Source organism: Cornus florida, unplaced genomic scaffold (assembly GCF_030987335.1).
Source record: "Cornus florida cultivar Cherokee Brave unplaced genomic scaffold, ASM3098733v1 CherokeeBrave_3.0.0_Hap2_Chr07, whole genome shotgun sequence".
In the NCBI taxonomy this organism is placed as follows: Eukaryota; Viridiplantae; Streptophyta; class Magnoliopsida; order Cornales; family Cornaceae; genus Cornus; species Cornus florida.
Window position 1 is genome coordinate 22,191,814 of NW_026775577.1, and position 21,849 is coordinate 22,213,662.

General features: G+C 33.3%; 1 pseudogene; it reads right to left on the bottom strand.

Moving 5' to 3' along the window:
- Positions 1–21,241: 21,241 nt before the first annotated feature.
- On the bottom strand, positions 21,242–21,340 carry LOC132267770 (small nucleolar RNA R71; annotated as a pseudogene).
- Between the last annotated feature and the right edge of the window lie 509 nt (positions 21,341–21,849).

Consider the following 21,849-nt stretch of genomic DNA (forward strand, 5'->3'; position numbering starts at 1 on the left):
GATGAGAGAGTATGATATGAATGAAGAACAAAAGCTCTTATAATGCTAGAAGATGTCTCTCAAGTGTAACAACATTTAATCCCGAAGTCTACAGCTCTATTTATAGAGATTTGATGCGCTAATTCAAAAATATAACTGTTGTGCACGGGGTTCAAGGCAAAATATCCATTTGAATTTGAATCTGCGCAAGTTCGACCGACCGAAATGAAACACCATTGTGTTTCGGTAGTCCGAAATGGTTTAAGGTTGGCCATCATTCTTTGTTTTGGTAGACCGAAGTAATCTTCCTTTCGTTTCGGTCGTCCGAAACACCTTCCTCCTTTGATCCAAAACATTATGTTAGAATCGGCTCGTTCGATTCATTTGCTCCTTTATTTCAGTCGTCCGAAATGATTTGCCTATACATTTCGGTCTACCGAAATGAAACTGCAGCTTCCGGAAATTTTGTTCTAAGTTAACAGATGAGACAGTTTGTGTACATGACATCTGCACATACCTTATTTCCATTGAAAACATTTAAGTAAATGCCTTTACCGTATTTATATGTCCATTTACTTTAAGTTTACAATGTAAATAAGGAAGTACTCCCCATTTGGATTCAATAAAAAATACTAGAAAATTGAAATCCAACTAAATCAAAATGTAGAAATTTAGTTTTAGTACAATTTTGGATTTCCGGCAGTTTTGGTAAAAATGAATCCTCATGTAGACCAATGTAAACTTGTTCAAAAATTCTGATAAAATCAGTTTAGGCTAGTTGAAGTATAAATAGTTATTATCGGGAAAAATTATTTTGAAATAATCATTATTTCAAAATTTCATTTTTCACACTTAGCCAAAAACACAGTTTTTCATGACGCGCATTCAGGGGTCCTAATGTCCGTTACCAACTCATGGTAATGAAGGCTTCTTATGCCTTAATTGTTGACAAATATGAATTATATGATTGATGTCCATGGTCTTAGCATTTTTAGCACAAGTGATGAGTTCTTTCAAAGCTTATGCAAGCTTAAACTAACTCACTCTTTAGCAATGACTTCATGTACAATTATATATGAATGAAGTGCATAGTCTATTGCTAATATATAGGAACATATGAATGATGATATGATATGTATGGTCTTATAGAGATGAGCTTCAAATGGATTCATAAATACTTTGATATTAAATCCTAAACGCTCACCATCCTATCTACCCTTTTCTTCACGCTTTATCCATGATCGTGTAGGCTTTCAGGTAGACTCGTTTTCTTTCTTTCTTTGAGTTTCTTTCTTGCTCATTGTAGTCCAAGCTCTCTTTGGATGGACTTTGCATTTGCTTCTTTGCAACTTCATGTCTTCTTTATATCTATTGTTTTCCTTGAATGTAATCTTGAGTAATGGAATACTTGGAATGATCTTTCATGCTTCATTGAGGTCATCCTTTGAATGTGAATAATCTATAACACTCAATGTAAACATTAGTCCTTAAACACCATTAATTGTTTGTTATCATCAAAACCTCCAGATTGTCCTTGGATGAAATCCTTAAGGTCAACAATCTCCCCCTTTTTTATGATGACAAAACATTGATGTGTTCATAAGCAAATGGAGTAACATTTGAAAAATGATTCCCCTATCAAAGTGCATTCAATGAACATAATGTTATAAAATAGCATGCTTATACATTCTTCATGAATTTTAGACTTAAACATGCATTTAAAATCATTTTACTCTTCAAGAGATTTCTACAAATCTCCCCCTATCAACATACTTCTATCAATAGGTATGATAACATAATGGTATATAACATGAAGCATTTGATCCAACAACTAGAGGCATCTTCCCCCTTGATATGAAACAACATAACATTTCACACATCACACTTTTCTCCCCCTTTGTCATCTCAAAAAGGTGGGAGGCCTAAACAACTTCATTAAGCATTTATCATTTAGTATTGTGAAGCAATGGTTATCATGAAATGGCAATATATTGATAATGACTATAATATGCTTTAAAGTGCAACATATAAGCAATTATATCATAAGATATCAATTTCATTGATAGCATGAGTTTAATATATCATTAAGGTTCATGGCATATGCAAAAGTATACATAAGACATAAACCAAAGATGAAACATAAACTCAAATAGGTAAAAGTATAGAAAAGTATACATAGTAAAGCGTAACAAAAAAATAAAAATGAAGTATGGACTAGAATGAACCAAAAGGCAAAAACTTTGTAAGGTAAATCTAGGAATTTAAGTGTGCTTCAATCCTAATATATTTTTTTCCATTTGATATTTTCAAGAATGAGGGAAAAATTTATCAAAATCATGAAAGCTCATTAATATGAATACGATGACCAACAAGTCATTTTGTAACATGCTTAACAATTTCCAAAATAATTCAATTAGGTATAACAAGTCATGCAATAATCATTCACAAGAGATTATCAATAATCTCCCCCTATGAGTATGCTTCCATTTATATCATATATCAAGTATTATGGATATGCTAGATAATGCAATAAAACAATGATATATGGAATAAGCCATTGATGTCAAAGATCTTCTTTTTATAAGCATATAGTTGAATGATCAAAATCTTACAAGGCAAGAGACATGCAAGGCATATATGCAAGTGGTGGCATTACACCTAGTCATATGCTACAGATTTCCAATTGTGCCAAAATATATTTTCTTTGACATTTATGATTAGAAATAATTGGCTACGTGATTGTACATGTGGATGAACTCAATATTTCTCTTGTTCATATTTCTCAAGATGTGATGTCAAAGTATCTCATGAAGTTCTAGATTGCAAAAAGTAATAATGTATAGATTAAGGTCTTGATACCAAAATATCTTCTTTAATACCAAAATACCCCATTTTTGACTCTTCATGTGGATAAGCAAACTATCTCTGTTAGACACATTCTTTAAGAAGTGATCAAGAAATATCACATGAAATTCTAAAGTACTAAAAATGGATACATCAAAATACAATAGCACTTAATATTACATTAGCCATCTAAGCTAGAACAAAATGTTCTTTAAGAATTATAATCCCAATATTAAAGTGTCAAATAAATATATGAATTTTGATTTTCATGGCACTAATGGAGTTTTAAACTTTAGAAGAATTCAAGTTTACGCATCATGCTAATTTCAATTCATTTTGCATAATAGTGGTAAACTTATTTGCAAAAATCATAAATGTTGATTCAAGGATAACATATAAGTGCAATCAACATATTTTCATTAATGTTTTTGAAATACATATATATCAATTTTGTCAAAAATCATCAATCTTGAGAAAATCACTAAACCTTTCAAAGAAAGCTCTATAAGCTTATTTATAAATATAAAAGGCAATTTATAATTTTAAACATATAGTTCAAAATTTATACATTTCAAATCTGGGTGATTTTTTCTTAATAGACCCTTTTTGGTATGAAGTCAATAAATCATGCATTGGATAAAAGTCATTTCATGCAAAAGCATGTGGTATTCTTATTGTTTTAATCAAAGTCACATGTGCACAAAGGCATTTTTCTTGGTTGAAATCTCTGGAATATATTATAACTTAGTTACTAATAATGACCCATAATGCCTATCATGATGCAGATTTTAAAGCCCTTTAAGTACTGGTGCTGCACATACATCGGTCGACCGGAATGACTCTATCGGTCGACCGGTTTACATCCCGGAAACAATTTTGATTTGCTTATTTCGGTGGGTCGGATTGGAGTTTCAGTCTACCGAAATAGCTATTTCGGTCGTCCGATTTTAGCTTCGGTCGACCGGTTTGTGCAGGAATGCAAAACCAGTAAATATCCTCATTGAAATAGAACTTGACTTTCCAGATTTGATCCAATTATTTTCAAGTTTAAATAATTTCATATTATGTACTAGTGATGCCAAAAGAATGTGAGTAAAACATTTAAAGACACAAAGGCACATGAATGACTTTCTAGATATAGCTACTTTAAAACAAATCCAAAGGAAGTAGCTTTTGGATTTTCCTTGATGGCATGCAATTTCCAAATACCTTTCACAAATTTAGTCTTCATTAATAATAAATGTATGCTAGCATGTTCAATTCACATAATCCAAGATAAGCTACTTTAACATAGGCATTTTTATACCAAGTAGCATTCATGTTAAAATCACCAACCACATTAATTATGCCATGACTTGATGTAGAAACGATAGTATTGTCCTTATCACATAGCACAATTAAGTCACATTCAAGCTTATTAAATAAAAGCACATTTGTGATAAGGAAGGGGATATTTACCGAAGTTATTGATTGCACTAGCTTTGGCATGGTTTCTCAATATAGTACACCCTTCATCCTTTTGATGTTGAGAGGAATTCATGACTTGATTTTTTTTCAAGTGCTTTCGCCATCCATATTTGTGTAACCACTTGTTCTTAAGTGAAATGAATTTTGAATCTACAAAATATACTGAAGTAGCAATCTTTGGTACCCCATTCTTTTAGGGTCCTTGTGAATTAGTACACATAGTTAAGGTTCCTCTCGGGAGCTCAATTCAATAAAGCACAAATGATGTTTCTTTTAGTTAACATGCTTCAAACAAATTTGCAATTTTAGTGGATCTAGCATGCTAATGCATTTGTCAATTCAAGGAATAAATGCTTGTGATTAAGTTCACCTCAAAAACTCAATATAAAATGAATAAGAGTTGAGTGACATAGTATACTTTTATATATGGATTATGATAAAAGGTACCATGTGCATTATTCATGATAAAATCTAGAATTGACACAATATACAAGATTCTTCCTAAATGGGCAAAGTCAAGTAAAGTGCCCAAATTTGAAATCCTTAAAGGATTCAACAATTATAAGGAAGATACATTTCTTTCTCTAATCAAAGTTACATTTCAAATAGTGATAACTTATTGGAAAGTAATGCTTCATGAAACCTACACTTTTTAAAGTAATTTTATCAAATTTTAAGTGTAATAATTCAAATGCAATTTCAAGTAGGTAATGCATGAATAAAATCATTTTCAATCAATAAACCATACATTAAAAACAGTTTACATGAACAATGAGTAGTTGGAGCATGAAGATAAGAATTCCATAATAAATAGCATATTATTATAGTCTTTGTTTTTAGTATAATTTATTCAAAAGCTCCTCATATATGATGACCAAAAGTTTAAGGATTTGATTTCATTTAGTAACAATTTATTGATCATAAATGATTCTAACATGCCAAAAGAGTCAAGCGATAAAAAGTTTATATAAAGTATACCAATGACCATGTTCCAATTGTAATGCTCCTTTGCTTTGAGAGTGAAGAATTTAGAACATTTCTTATATCCCATGTTGAACAACCATTATCAAGAAGCCATTTCTCCTTGGATGATGAAGATTCCTTCAAGCAACCCTACAAGCTAAACTTAGGAAATCTTCGTTTGGTACCCAAATTTTTTTGGGTCCATAAGTGTTAGACAATGGCACAAAAGTTCCTTTTGGAATCCAAATCTTCTTGATCATTTTCTTCTTTCTAAATGGACAATTTTAAATTTTGTGTCCTAACCTTTTACAATAATTGCATTTAGGATATTGAAAATAACTTTTGTCAAATGAATCATTTAAGAGCTTTCTCTTTTTCAATAAGCATGTATATTTATTGCAATGATCATATCTTATCCCATTTTTTAAAAAGACCTTTCTTTGATCACCAAGCATAGTATTCAAGTTTTCTTTTCCTTTGGTAAACTATCAATGACTTCCTTTGAAAAAAAAAATTCGGAAACATAATCAATTGATGTTGATTCTTTATATAGTACATTATTTTTTTCCTTTTTCAAAGACTCATTTTCAATTTAAATTTTTTTTAATTCTTGCACAAGATAATGATTTTCATTTTTCAAAGAATCATTTTCCATTTAAACTTTTTCATGTTTTTGAGAGATATCATGATTTTCCTCTTTAAGAGAGCACATTTTTCAAGCAATTTTTCTAGCACACCATGTAACTCTTTAAATGCATCATACGAAACATTATGCTCATCAACTAACTCATTATAGGAAGCATTTAAATCAAAAGAATCATGGTTGGAATTTACCTCATCTTTGTCGGCAATGAGACAAAGAGCAATATCTTCATTATGATCAACCATATCTTTGATGTCATTTACTTCTTGTAATACCCCTAGTTTTCAAAAGGATATAAAGGAAATTTAATTATTTATTTTATTACATTTTATTTGATTATGTGATTATGTGATTATGTGCGTACGTGGCTATGTGTTTATGTGGTTACATGATTATATGCTCATTTATCTTAATTGCTTGAGTGATTTATTTGATTTAATTAGGTGCTTGTGTAGTTAATTAATTGGATGTTTTACTTGCTTAATTGATGTGTAGTTTAATTATAATTATTTTTTAGGATTAAATGATTTGATTGTTTTATGCTTTATTTTATTTTAAATGATATATATGGATAGTAGTAATGGACCAACCCAGTGGGTCGCATGGACTACTTGGATAGGAATTGGATGGATACGAATATTTTTCCATGGATGGATATACATATATATATGGCTATATATGTATATAAGAATTTTATATTTATTACTATTATAAATAGTTAATATTAATGTAACTATAGTCAGATATATATTATATGTATAACTTATAACTTATATTGTTATAATGTTAATAATTATATATGTATGTACATTATCAAGTTAGTTTTAGCAGACTTATAAATATGTATATATTATTTATTTGTTTTCCTTTTCTTTTCTTGATTATTGACGGAAGGAATTGGAGAGGGATTAGGATTAGGTTAAATTATAAGTAGTATATATATATAAGTTTATGTCTGCTAAGGGTTTTTACAAACCCATCACGTAGAATAGAGAGGGGCGAGAAACAGAGAGGCTTGGTCAATGGGTTCAAGGCCAAACCCTAGGAGGAAGAAGGAGAGACTATTCGTGGGGTTAGGACAGAGGAGTAGAAGGTTCGACTGCAACCAAGGTCGACAGAATCAGGGGAAGAACACAGAGAAGGAGGTTTAAGGTTTCAATCCGAAATCCTTAAGAGGCAAGTTCTTCTCTTACTCTCTCCCTTTGATCTGTGTTTCTATACATGCCTAGAATATTCCAGGAGACTTAAACAATTAAAACGGAATAGTCATGCATGCTTAATCGAACTAAAACAGAGAGTTTCATGATTATATATGTTTGTTCGTAATTTCTTTATTCTTAAATTTTTATGCATGAACTGTTGTTTAAGTTGAATCTTTGCCTACTAAAACACTTAAAATAATATAGTATGGACGTATGGGACTTAGGTTGAAGCTTAGAGGCCTTAACAATGAAGTTTTAGGGTTTACACAGGCTGAATAGACGAATGAGACGGCTTCAGCACCAACCGATCCGACTAAGTTGGAACTTAGCCTGCTCAGTTGGCAACTTAGCCTGCCAGTTGGCAAATAAGCCTGCTCAATTGTAACCGAGCCTTCTCAGTTGGACCACGACTTGGATTTTTGGTTTTAATTGCCAGAATTATTTTTATAACCTATTTTAATTAATCTAAATGGGTTAAATGGACTTTGAAAGGTTCTAAGATGTATAATATACTTCATATGCTTAAGGAATTAGACAATACGGATTTATAAATAATTTCTATAAATTATTTAATGGATGGTTAGTTATTTAATTGTTTTAACAATTAATTAAATGTTTAAATGACTTTATTCATGATTAGGAGTTTATACAATTTATCCGAGATGTAGGTTAATTACGTGGAATGGAAGTTAACTACATGTTATTTAAATTATTGTATTTGCTTAAATAAATGCAAATGGTTATGTGTATGATTTATATCATGCTAGGTATGAATTAATTGGTGTACTATTTTATTTGTGCATTATTTATTATGAATTGTATGGTTTAATGCACCGGTATGGGACGGTGGCATTCTAGGGACAGATTAACCAAAGAAGTTAAGTCTTACCTATTTTCTATAAGGGAATGGACTAACTAATAATGTTAAGTCCTACTTATATTTAAGTCAAATCGGCTGAACAAAGTTGAATGAATATCTGGATTGTTTGGTGTACTATTTTATTTATGCATTATTTATTATGGATTATATGATTTAATGCACTGGTATGGGACGGTGGTATTCTAGGGACGGATTAACCAAAGAAGTTAAGTCCTACCTATTTTATATAAAGGAATGGATTAACTAAAAATGTTAAGTCCTACTTATATTTAAGTCAGATCAGATGAACAAAGTTGAATGACTAACTGAATTGCTTGCTATTGATACTTAAGTCCAATCAGCTGAATAAGCTGAAAGGCTTACTAGCATTCTTATGAATGGATAGGATAGGATTTTTATATATATGTTTATGGTACCTCGATATGAGCTTGAGTCTCAGGATCGACTGTTAGGGAGCATATATGCACTAGGATACGTAGCTGGCTATGATGGTAGAGGTATACCCTATTAGGCTTAGGTACTTATGCCCACTCAGGTGCATTTTGCATGTTGCCTTCTATTCAGGTTGAGACCTCATTTGTAGTCCAGTGAGAGTCCCTTAGTGTGGATGTATTTATGTACTGACTATATAGCTATTGTTGAGTTGAATAGGATGTATACGTGTATCGGATCTCTGCTTGGACTGTAATAGAGTAGAACTTGTTTGTGGGTCTGACCCACCTTTATTTTTCAGGTGTTCGTCAGGAGTAGAGGTTGTTCGTGTTGAGTAGGGATCCGTCTACTTCATTCTTCCGTTTCCATTTAGGAGATTTGTTTATGTTTCTGTTTTTAAATGTAGACATTATTTCAGTTACTTATTTAGTTTGGATTTCTAGGGGTCCACATTGTATGGATTCCCGAGTTGTATTATTTTGGAGGATTAGTTGTATTAGAAGGATTTATTAATCAATAGAAATTTATTCTGAGGTTCATTATTGGATTTCCTTTCAGCATTTTATTTCTGATTATTTATCATATTTGTATTCCGTGTTAGTTTATTAGCGATTTATTTTTAATATCCTCGGGCATTCGGGCGTGGGCCTGGCCAACTTGCATTCAGAAATTTAGGGGTATCGCAGTTGGTATCAGAAAACTCTAGGTTCAAGTGTCCTTAGGAGTGTCTTTCGTTATGTGACTTCCGCGTTGCGTCTCTTAAAACTTAGAGCCCATACTAGGATTCATTGTACTCTATTTACGGTTTGTTAGGAGGAGCTAATGTCAATTATATTCTGTAGTCACAGAATGGTTAGCACTGGGAGGAGGATTGGGTCAAGGCGAAAGTAATAAAAACCCAAAGAAATAAAGGAGTACGTTATGGATTTCTTTGCCAAAAGGTAGAATTAGGGATCGAAGGTTTAGTTTCAGTTGGCGTTACTCTAAAGTATAAGCCAAAGAAGGATTTAGGTGTACGTGATAGGTCACCACATATTGGGACCAACACGACTTTAGTTTTTATTAAAAAGGAGAAAAATGATAAGAAGGAGCCAGAAGAGGATCATAATGGAGGAGATTTCAAAGTATCCAAGAAAGAGGGTATTAAATCTTGAAGATGAATGATCGCGCGAGGGTGATCTTAATTGCTTGTAGTATAGCGAATGATATTAATAGAATTGGTGTTGATCAATCTACATATAGCTAAATTTTCTTATAATCTCTAAAAGAGATATATAAGAAGTACTCTTTAGGAATTTGGGGATCGGGTGGAGTTCTTATCAGAACGAAATACAATGATTGTTATATCACATTCAAGAGAACATTGAAATTATGTTGTGTCGTTTTAATTCACTTTATAAAGCTAAGTTAGACAGTTTACGTTCCGCATATAAGGAGAATAAGGGTTAAGCCCTTCGTTTTTGCTTAGGCAAACATATGTTGCTTTTAAGCTAAGTTTTAAAGGATATGTTTCAAGGTTGGATGATTACCTATGAAACTATAAAAGGAAATTGTGTGAAACAATTTTGTAAGTTGATTTCAGAGGAGATTTTCCCTAGAATGAACGATGTCTTAAGTAGAAATATATTTTGTAGTATTGTGTTTGCCATACGTATTTTATTTTCGTTAACTATTCAGGATTTAGTATGTGGTTTAGTTAGGGACACAAGTATGTGATCAGCCAACTACTGTTTTTAATAACATGGAGTAATAGTACTATTTGCACTTGGATTGTGAGCATGTGATCATAGGATTTGGTAGATATACATAAATCTAGCTAATCTATTGGACCTGGACATGCGTCATTACGGTATATTTTGGGATGGGATAGTTAAACCATCACTATGAGTCAAATAATCTGGTACGATTAGTTTGATATTTTTACGCTAGGTCTGGATACGTATCTTATTACAATGCCATAATAATGGCGATTATTAATGTTTCGGTATTCGTGAGGTTGTGGTAAATAAAGACCACTGTAACGCCACGATGGGTTATCAGAGGCGCCGAATTTGCTGAACATCCTCTTGGAGATTCCAGGAGTTGTTACCAAGTCAGAATGAGGATTTAGTACTGGTTTAGGTACATATGGGAATGACGTTAAATGAGGACAGTAGACTGAATGAGTCTTCATCAGTCTATTCTTAAACACAAATTTTATTCACGAGGACGGGTCATTAGGAGGAGTTGTCGGTGTTGCACATGGAGGAGGAAACTAAGTTTTATCCACTTGTATAAATAATATGGAATTTTTTTTTTTAAGGTCATAATTCGCAACGTAGTTGTTGCTAGGAAATTGATGACTTATTTAGAGGATGAAAATGTTTCATATTTATTTGATGTTAAATAAGAAGTTTGATTGACACTTACTTTCTCATTAAAGAAACAGGGTGTGTCAAAGATAGGAGGATGAGACCGATCGCCTATACACAAAGAAGAGGTGCACGGTGTGTATGGAAATGTCGTAATTTGTTGACTTTTGTTGAGTTAAAATGATAATTGACTTTTGATGAATGGAATTACCTGCTGACTTTCAATATCGGTAAGTTTATCACAGATTCGTGGTGGATAGATTTAGTTATAGAATTAGCTTTTGAAGATGCTCTAATTTAAACACTGGGTGCAGACAAAAGCTGGTGGTATCGAACTAACGGTACTTTCTGCAGACAAATTAGAAGGAGGATGCAAGGACTGAGGTTCGCAACTCTTAGTACTCTATTTCATCTAAGTGAAGATATGATGCATCACGCTATGAAGCAGATGTTTGGAAGATAGGTAGGAGGAGGGACATAGTGATTTTGTCTCCAAGTCTACTACTTATTAGATAGTTGGGATTGACTATTAAAGATTACTAGATCGTTGCAGCCATATCCTATACTGAAGTGGAAATGAGAGAGTATTTTCCACAGAATTAGTTAAGGGATTGCTGATTTTACATAAGGGTCAGGATTTTGGTTGAGATATTGGTTGACTAACAAATTAGGTCAGTTTAACTCTTGTTTATTTTGAACTAGTATGACATCAATTCATACGAATAGGATGGATCACAAGACGGCGTCGATTGATAGAAGTGGTGATTCACATTTTGCATTAAGTTCTATCTAGTGGAAGGGAATATGGAAGTGGATGTTCTCAACAACCGATATGATATTTAAATCTTTCGGCTAGTTATTGAGTTATTAGCTGAATGTATAGCATGTGTAATAATGACACTTGCTATTATCAAGGTAATTAAGAAGGTCAACTTAAAATAGCGGAGCTGATCCTAGAGGAGGAGGTGTTAGAAAGGTGGAGAATTACTAATTGGATATCATTGGAGATTTTTTCCACTTCATATCAAAATGGGAGTAGAACTAATCAGGAGTGGATAGTCAGTAGGAATTATTGACATTGAATTGGAATTTTAATTCCATGTGGGTAAAGAGTGCGGGATTGAACAAGTTCGCTTATGAACATTAATTGGAGTAATGTTCATTTTAAAGCTTCATATCAATTCTGCATTGCATTGATAGTGGTATTATAGCATGTGGATATCCATTATAGTGGATAAAAAGTGTTATTTAGAAGGAGTTCTCTAAAGATTTTGGAGCCGCAACTTTGCTTCATATCTCTAGATGGAGGAATTGATCGAGAAATTAACTTAAATTGTGGAGGATATGCTTGAGGCATATATCTTAGGTTTTCGTGGATAGTTTGAAAGCATTTATTTCGTTTTTCAGGATCTTGTTGCGATGATGTTGGCACAAGAAGGTTGGTTTGACAACTTTTTGAGGTAATGTATATTACATGTGCAAACCTCTAATTTGTTGATTTGAAATGGAAGTAAGGGTTGTACAATTAGATTTTGACTTCATTTATAGACACGTGGGAAAGAAGTACTCTCTTTTGTAGTGGTCTGCATGCGGTTGGGAGGCGATAGTAGGTTTTGGAAATAGTAGAACTCATATATTAGAGTTTTCTATCAGGAAGTAGTTGTTCATGCTGTCTTCCGTATAGGAAGCAAGGCGATTTTTGGAGGAAGGTCAGTTTTACTTATTAAATTGACTTTTTGAGGATTTTGTTTATCAATTGAGGCAGTAGCCTATAAATTTGCGTTAGCAAATTGTTAACGCTGAGTGCATAGGAGTTTTGTGCATATATGCTATGAAACTTGGAGGATTATGTATCATTACCCTTGACTAAATATTGGGTAAGATTGAGTTGTTGTTAGGTACATTTTATATCTGGTAAGGTTGTGGGTTTCTTAAACATAGGAACCAAAATTTTTTATTCGATGCTTTGGAATTCGGTGGAGCCCATACACAGAGGCAAAATCCACGTGAAATGGAAATGAATTTAATAGAAACATAATTCAGAGTTTCGTGAATTCCGAGGACAAAATTCCTTTTGTCAGGGGGGAAGAATGTAATACCCCTAGTTTTCAAAAGGATATAAAGGAGTTTAATTATTTATTTTATTACATTTTATTTAATTATGTGATTATGTGCGTACGTGGCTATGTGTTTATGTGGTTACATGATTATATGCTCATTTGTCTTAATTGCTTAAGTGATTTATTTGATTTAATTAGGTGGTTGTGTAGTTAATTAATTGAGTGTTTTACTTGCTTAATTGATGTATGGTTTAATTGTAATTATTTGTTAGGATTAAATGATTTAATTGCTTTATGTTTTATTTTATTTTAAAGGATGGATATAGATAGTAGTAATGGACCAACCCAATGGATCGCATGGACTTCTTGGATAGGAGTTGGATGGGTACGAATATTTACCCATGGATAGATGTACATATATATATGGGTACATATGTATATAAGAATTTTATATTTATTACTATTATAAATAGTTAATATTAATATAACTATAGTCAGATATATATTATATGTATAACTTATATAGTTATAATGTTAATAATTATATATGTATGTACATTATCATGTTAGTTTTAGCAGACTTATAAATATGTATATATTATTTATTTGTTTTCCTTTTCTTTTCTTGATTATTGACTGAAGGAATTGGAGAGGGATTAGGATTATGTTAAATTATAAGTAGTATATATATATAAGTTTGTGTCTGCTAAAGATTTTTACAAACCCATCACGCAGAATAGAGAGGGGCGAGAAACAAAAAGGCTTAGCCAATAGGTTCAAGGCCAAACCCTAGGAGGAAGAAGGAGAGACTATTCGTGGGGTTAGGACAGAGGAGCACAAGGTTCAACGGCAACCAAGGTCGCCGGAATCAGGGGAAGAACACAGAGAAGGAGGTTTAAGGTTTCAATCCGAAATCCTTAAGAGGCAAGTTTTTCTCTTACTCTCTCCCTTTGATCTGTGTTCCTATACATGCCTAGGATATTCCAGGAGACTTAAACAATTAAAACGGAATAGTCATGCATGCTTAATCGGATAAAACAGAGAGTTTCATGATTATATATGCTTGTTCGTGATTTCTTTATTCTTAAATTTTTATGCATGAACTGTTACTTAAGTTGAATCTTTGCCTACTAAAACACTTAAAATAATTTAGTATGGACATATGGGACTTAGTTTGAAGCTTAGAGGCCTTAACAATGAAGTTTTAGGGTTTATAGAGGCTGAACAGACGAAGAAGACGGCTTCAGCACCAATCGAGCCGACTAAATTGGAACTTAGCCTGCTTAGTTGTAACCGAGCCTGCTCAGTTTGACCGCGACTTGAATTTTTGGTTTTAATTGCCAGAATTATTTTTATAACATATTTTAATTAATCTAAATGGGTTAAATGGACTTTGGAAGGTTTTAGGATGCATAATATACTTTATATGCTTAAGGAATTGGACAATACAGATTTATAAATAATTTCTATAAATTATTTAATGGATGGTTAGTTATTTAATTGTTTTAACCCTTAATTAAATGTTTAAATAACTTTATTCATGATTAAGAGTTTATACAATTTATCTGAGATGTAGGTTAATTACATGGAATGGAAGTTAACTACATGTTATTTAAATTGTTGTATTTGCTTAAATAAATGCAAATGGGTATGTGTATGATTTATATCATGCTAGGTATGGATTAACTGGTGTTCTATTTTATTTGTGCATCATTTATTATGGATTGTATGACTTAATGCACTGGTATGGGACGGTGGCATTCTAGGGACGAATTAACCAAAGAAGTTAAGTCCTACCTATTTTGAATAAGGGAATGGACTAACTAAAAATGTTAAGTCCTACTTATATTTAAGTCAGATCGGCTGAACAAAGTTGAATGACTATCTGGATTGTTTGGTGTACTATTTTATTTGTGCATCATTTATTATAGATTGTATGATTTAATGCACCGGTATGGGACGGTGGCATTCTAGGGACGGATTAACCAAATAAGTTAAGTCCTACCTATTTTATATAATGGAATTGATTTACTAAAAATGTTAAATCCTACTTATATTTAAGTCAGATCAGCTGAACAAAGTTGAAAGACTAACTGAATTGCTTGCTATTGATACTTAAGTCCAATCAGCTAAATAAGCTGAAAGACTTACTGGCATTTTTATGGATGGATAGGATATGATTTTTATATATATGTTTATGGTACCTCGATATGAGCTCAAGTCTCAGGATCGATGGTTAGGGAACATATATGCAGTAGGATGTGTAGCTGGCTATGATGGCAGAGGTATACCCTGTTAGGCTTAGGTACTTATACCCACTTAGGTGCGTTTTGCTTGTAACCTTTTATTCAGGTTTAAACCCCCTTTGTAGTCCAGTGAGAGTCCCTTAGTGTGGATATATTTATGTACGGACTATATAGCTATTGTTAAGTTGAATAAGATGTATATATGTATCGGATCTCTGCTTGGACTGTAATATAGTAGAACTTGTTTGTGGGCCTGACCCACCATTATTTTTCAGGTGTTCGTCAGGAGTAGAGGTTATTCGTGCTGAGCAGGGATTAGTCTACTTAATTCTTCCGCTTCCATTTAGGAGATTTGTTTATGTTTCTATTTTCAGATGTAGACATTATTTCAATTACTTATTTAGTTTGGATTTCTAAGGGTCCACATTGTATGGATTCCCAAGTTGTATTATTTTGGAGGATTAATTGTATCAGAAGGATTTATTAATCAATGGAAATTTATTCTGAGGTTAATTATTGGATTATTATTTTAGTTTCCTTTCAGCATTTTATTTCTGATTATTTATCATATTTGTATTCCGTGTTTGTTTATTACCGATTTGTTTTTGATATCCTCGAGCATTCGGGCGTGGGCCTGGCCAACCCGCATTCGGAAATCCGGGGGTATCACACTTCTTTACTAAAAGCTTAGAGAGTTTCACTCTTCCTTTGAATTGCTTCATTTTCTTTCATGTCTTTGAGAGATATCATGATTTTCCTTTTTAAGAGAAGCACATTTTTTAAGCAATTTTTCTAGCATACCATGTAACTCTTTAAATGTATCATGTAAGACATTATGCTCATCAACTAACTCATTATAGGAAGCATTTAGATCAAAAGAGTCATGGTTGGAATTTACCTCATCTTTGTTGGCAATGAGACAGAGCAATATCTTCATTATGATCAACCATATCTTTGATGTCATTTGCTTTTTTACTAGAAGTTTGGAGAGTTTCACTCTTCCTTTGAATTGCTTCATTTTCTTCACTATAAGAAGATGAGTAAGTTGTAGCAAGATTATTCACATGATTAGTAATGCTAGTAGAGCTAAAATTCATCTCATTATTTGAACCATTGTCATTCATGTTACAAGATTCATTTTCATTGATAAGCATGTATAAATTTGATTCCTCAACATTACAAGTGCTACCATGGAATATCTCAAGTGAGTCCCAAATTTCTTTTGCCATTTTACAATTTGCAATTCTATTGAACTCATTTTGGTTCAATGCACAATAAAGATTATTTATGGCTTTAGTATTGCATTGAATTAATCTATGGTCATTTGCATCCCATTATTTCTCTTCTTTAGGAACCATTATCTTTTCTACTTCTTTCATGGGAATGAATGGTCCATTAACTATGGCAAGCCAAATTCTATAGTCTATAGATTGAAGAAAGTCTATCATTATACATATCCAATAGCTATAGTTGGTTTCATAAAAAATTGGAGGTCTATCAATACATTGTACTTCTAGGTGTGTGAATATGCCATTATTGGCCATAATCGTACTCTAAGACGGTTAAGTCTTTTTAATTAGAGTTAGGCTTTGATACCAATTATTGCTCAAGTATTCACTCTAGAGGGGGGTGAATAGAGTCTATGGCAAACAATGACCAATTTTCAGATTTGTAAATTCTACTTAAAACCTTCTAATAATTATACAATAATTAATATATAGGCATAAGCAATTAATAGCATAAATGTAAAGGAGATAAGGGAAGAGAGATTTGCAAACATTCACATGGTGATTTTAGCGAGGTTTGGAAACTCCTACTCCTCGGCTCAAGACCCCTCTTGAGACTTCCCAATCCACTATGGCACCTCCTTACGGGTGGAGAGCAAACCTTGATTAGAAGCAACTCCTTGCTTCTCTTTGCTAAGAGACGACCTCTCTCAGTCTTCTTTTGGGTTACACTAACCCTTACAAATATGAAGCTAGCTGGCTTCTTCTTCCTTGGGCCACATTAGCCCTTACAAATTGAAGATCAGATTTGTTGTATACAAATATATCTCTCAAAGATTGATATGCAAATATTAGCTCACAACTTTCAGCTCACTCTAGAGTATATATATGAATATATTGAATCTCAATACTCTATGAATGATATGGGAAGAGAGAGTATGATATGAATGAAGAACAAAAGCTCTTAGATTAAAGCTCAATACTCTATGAATGATATGGGAAGAGAGAGTATGATATGAATGAAGAACAAAAGCTCTTATAATGCTAGAAGATGTCTCTCAAGTGTAGCAACACTTAATCCCGAAGTCCCCAGCTATATTTATAGAGATTTGATGAGTTAATTTAAAAATATAGCTGTTGTGCACGGGGTTCAAGGCAAAATAGCCGTTTAAATTTGAATCTGCGCAAGTTCGGTCGACCGAAATAAAACACCATTGTGTTTTGGTCGTCCGAAATGGTTTAAGGTTGGCCATCATTCTTTGTTTTGGTAGACCGAAGTAATCTTCCTTTTGTTTTGGTCGTCCAAAACACCTTCCTCCTTTATTCCAAAACATTCTGTCAAAATCGGCTCGTCCGATTCATTTGCTCCCTTATTTCGGTCGTCCGAAATGATTTGCCTATGCATTTCGGTTTGCCAAAATGAAACTGCAGCTTCAGGAAATTTTGTTTTAAGTTAACAGATGAGACAATTTGTGTACATGACATCTGCACATACCTTATTTCCATTGAAAACATTTAAGTAAATGTAAATAAGGAAGTACCCCCCATTTGAATTCAATAAAAAATACTAGAAAATTGAAATCCAACTAAATCAAAATGTAGAAATTCAGTTTTAGAATAAATTTAGATTTTCGACAGTTTCGGTAAAAATGAATCCTCGTGTAGACCAATGTAAACTTGGTCAAAAATTCTAATAAAATCAGTTTAGGCTAGTTGAAGTATAAAGAGTTATTATCGGGAAAAATTATTTTGAAATAATCATTATTTCAAAAATTCATTTTTCACACTTAGCTAAAAACACAGTTTTTCATGACGCACATTCAGGGGTCCTAATGTCCGTTACCAACTCATGGTAATGAAGGCTTTTCATACCTTACGATGAGTACTGAAAAGTGCGCATTTAAATCCCTTAAGCTTAGGTATTCTAGGACCTTTATTTATCTTACTTTCCCATTTTAGACTAATTTCGTGTTATTGACCTTTTTAGGTGCTTATCCCCAAAATAAGTTAATTCAGCCAAATAAGAGCTTAAAAAAAGCTTACTCAAGCTGGATGGAAGAGAGGAGCAAAGTGGAAGCAGATTGAAGCAAAGTATCGAATTCAGCAGGTTCGATCGATCACAAGTATACTTCGATCGATCGAAAGTTCATCGATCTAGACATTTCAAGATGGATCCAAGCTCTTTTTTCCTTATCCAAAGATTCCACAAAATTCGATCGATCCAACAATTCTCAGATCGATCGAAAAGATTCTATCTTATCCTGTTGTACCACCCTACCTACCACTTTTGTCTCATTCCCCAAAATATCTCAGATCTGTCCTTATCCAAAAAGGCACCGCCATGGGATGATCGATTTAGCCAAAGTTCGATAGATCTCAGCCATGTTTGATCGATCTCACCACAGTTCGATCGATTAAACTTCCTCAAGCCCGGAAAAAGACAAAATCCAGCTCATTAAAGGTTGGCTTATGGTGCAATCATTGGAGGAATATTGATGTGCGAGCCCAGACTACTGGGTGTGACATTTTAACCTACTTATATAAGGAATATGAGTCATTCTTGAGAGCATACTTGACATAACTCACATATTGTATAACATATTCTTGGAGAGGAGGCTAGAGACATTCTTGAGAGGTTTTCCATCTACTTCAAGAAGATGAGCATTTCTACCATGGAGATAGCCCTTGAGGGTTGGAGGACACCATTCATGAGTGGCTAGACATCTTCTTGGGGCTAGAGTTAGCCCTAAGCATGCTTTCTTTATCTTGATTCATATATTTTTGAGGGGATTTATGTTGTAATACATGTTTTGACATATTTATATACATAGATCTTGTTTATTCAATGATTTGTGTGGTTTAATTCTTCCAAGTGACCATTTCATTCTATCCATATGTCTATGTATGCTATAATAGATGTTCATGCGTTTATCTCTATTTCTTGTGTTGTTGATGCATGTCTATGTGTATGAATGCTATAAATCTAGAAATTGTCAAGACATAGTGCTTAATATAATGCTCTTGTGGTTTATTTGATGGTTCATACTCATTTATTGATGGATTGTGCTTCTCCCTTAGTCTAATTAGTTTAATTTTCATGTCATTAGCTCAGATATAGTGTAGTTACCTAGTTGTTAAATGGGAGGACAATCCATGCTTGTTGTTTGATGTTCCATACTTATGAATGCAAGTAGTATATTTTTCTAATTTTGTGATATGTTTGGATTGTGAGCTTAAAGAAGGATTAATGGCTTACTTTGATATATTGTGCTATTCATTGTGTTGTCTAGACAATATACACTTAATTGGTCATCCATACTTATTGAAACAACTATACACACTCACTCTTGTTGCAACATATGTCTTCCCCTCATTAATTGTGAATTGAGTGTAGAGAAAAGTGATGCTTAGTGGTGATCTCTAAGTTCTAAGACTTCTCTCTCTTGTTTTCTCTATCCTTTAATTATTTGCTTGACATTGATCTTGTTTAATCTTAGTTGTAATTTAATCAACCAAACAACCTACCTTTGATCACTCGACCTACTAAACCTAAGCCTTGTTTCCACTACTAGTGCACCCTAAATCCCTTAGGACGATTCCTACTCACCCTTGCTATATTTTTAGTTAGAGGTAGTAGTGGCATTTATAAATTTAAAACTTGGCCACATTGCACATTCACTATCTTTTGAACATCTTTTAAGCGTTGGTACGACGGAACCACCAAGTTTTTGGCACCATTGCCGGGGATTTAATTGGCAATGCCGTGTTTTGGAAGCATTTAGGGATTAGTACTATTTTGATCGTGTCTTTACTTTATTTTTTTTTTTTTTGGTTACTTATTGTATTTGTTCTTATTTGACTAGGTGAAATTGAGCAAGGAGGTTAAGCAAAGGATTATTCAAAGCATGGAGCTAAGTTAAGCACAAAAAGGACTAAAAATCTAAAAAAATGCAAAGTATAGCAAAGTTTGGAAGTTGAAAATCAATTAAAGTTTCTTAAGGACCCTTTGTGAGATCTTTCTAACTCAAGCTCTAGTTAAATCGTCGACTCGCGTGGAGGCTTGTTTTCCATTTCTTAGATAAATCGTAAGGCCGCGTGGAGGCTATTTACTTTTCTTTGCATGTTGTTTAAGCATAGGAATATGGGATCATTGAATGTGGAGATTTGTTGATTTATTTGTTGCGGGGGCGAAATGATTGTTACTTGCTTGTTATTTGCTTTTCTAGTGTGTGCATGGTCGTAGGTCATTAAATCCTACTCTTATCCCTCCTAATTTGCATCTTGAATCAATTGTTTGGAATCCTAGGGGAAGGGGTAGTTCTCATCACTCCATTTCACCAATGGAGGATTTGAATGACGACCATGTGGAAGACCTTGGTCGCATAGACCAACAAGGCAACCTCCACCCTAATGTGCATCATGAAAATGTTCAAGTACCATTAGGCATGCCTAGACCATTCATTCACCCACAACAACAAGGCCAAGTTCCATTGGGAATGCCAAGGCCAATATATGTTCCACAACCCCCCATAATTTAAGCTATTCAAGGTGTTCGTTTAGCACCACCAATTGTGAATCCTCCCATTGCATTGAGAGACCATTATGTGCCTAATGAATATAATGCACCCACTTACATTCAATTGCCTCCATTTAGAGCACATCACTATGAAATTAAATCACAAACTATTCAAATGCTTCCAAACTATCATGGACTTCCAAGTGAAGAACCTTATAAGCATTTAGATGAGTTTCTTGAAGTGTGTTCCACTGTGAAATACACGGACATGCCAGAGGTAGTGTTAAAGCTTAAACTTTTTCCTTTTAACCTTAAAAAAAAGGCAAAATATTAGTTCAACAACCTTAGGCCTTTTTCGATAACTTCTTGGGCAGAAATGCAACAAAAGTTCTTGAAAAAACACTATCCGGTTTCTTAGACCAATGCCATAAGAACTTCAATTATAGAATTTTCTCAAGGGGATGGGGAAATGTTTCATGAGGCATGGAAAAGGTTTAATGATTTGCTAAGAAAATGCCCACATCATGACATACCTAAGTGGCAACTAGTTCAATATTTCTTTGAAAGTTTACCGGATAATCACAAGGGTATGGTTGATGCATCAATGGGTGGTTCTTATCTTGACAAGCATGAAAATGATGTGTGACAATAGTATGAAAGTATGAGTGAAAATTCCATGCATAGGTCCTTATCTTCTAAAAATGGTAAAAATCTAGGAGGAAGGAAGAATGTTGGCTTGTATCAAGTTGACAACTCCAATGCTATAGCCGCCAAGATGAAATCTTTATCTCAAAGGTTTGATCAATTCTTGATTAACCAAAACCCGGCGAATCAAATATCTTCCGTCCCTAATCATGTTCATCATCGTGCATCTAATGAATCATGTATGACTTGTTCTAGTGTCTTGCATTCTACTTCTAATTGTTCCCATGGAGATGTGCAAAATGACAACCATGAGCAAGCCAATGCTATTTTTGCTAACCAAGGGAATAATCCCTATGCCAATCATTATAATCCTAGTTGGAGGAACCATCCGAACT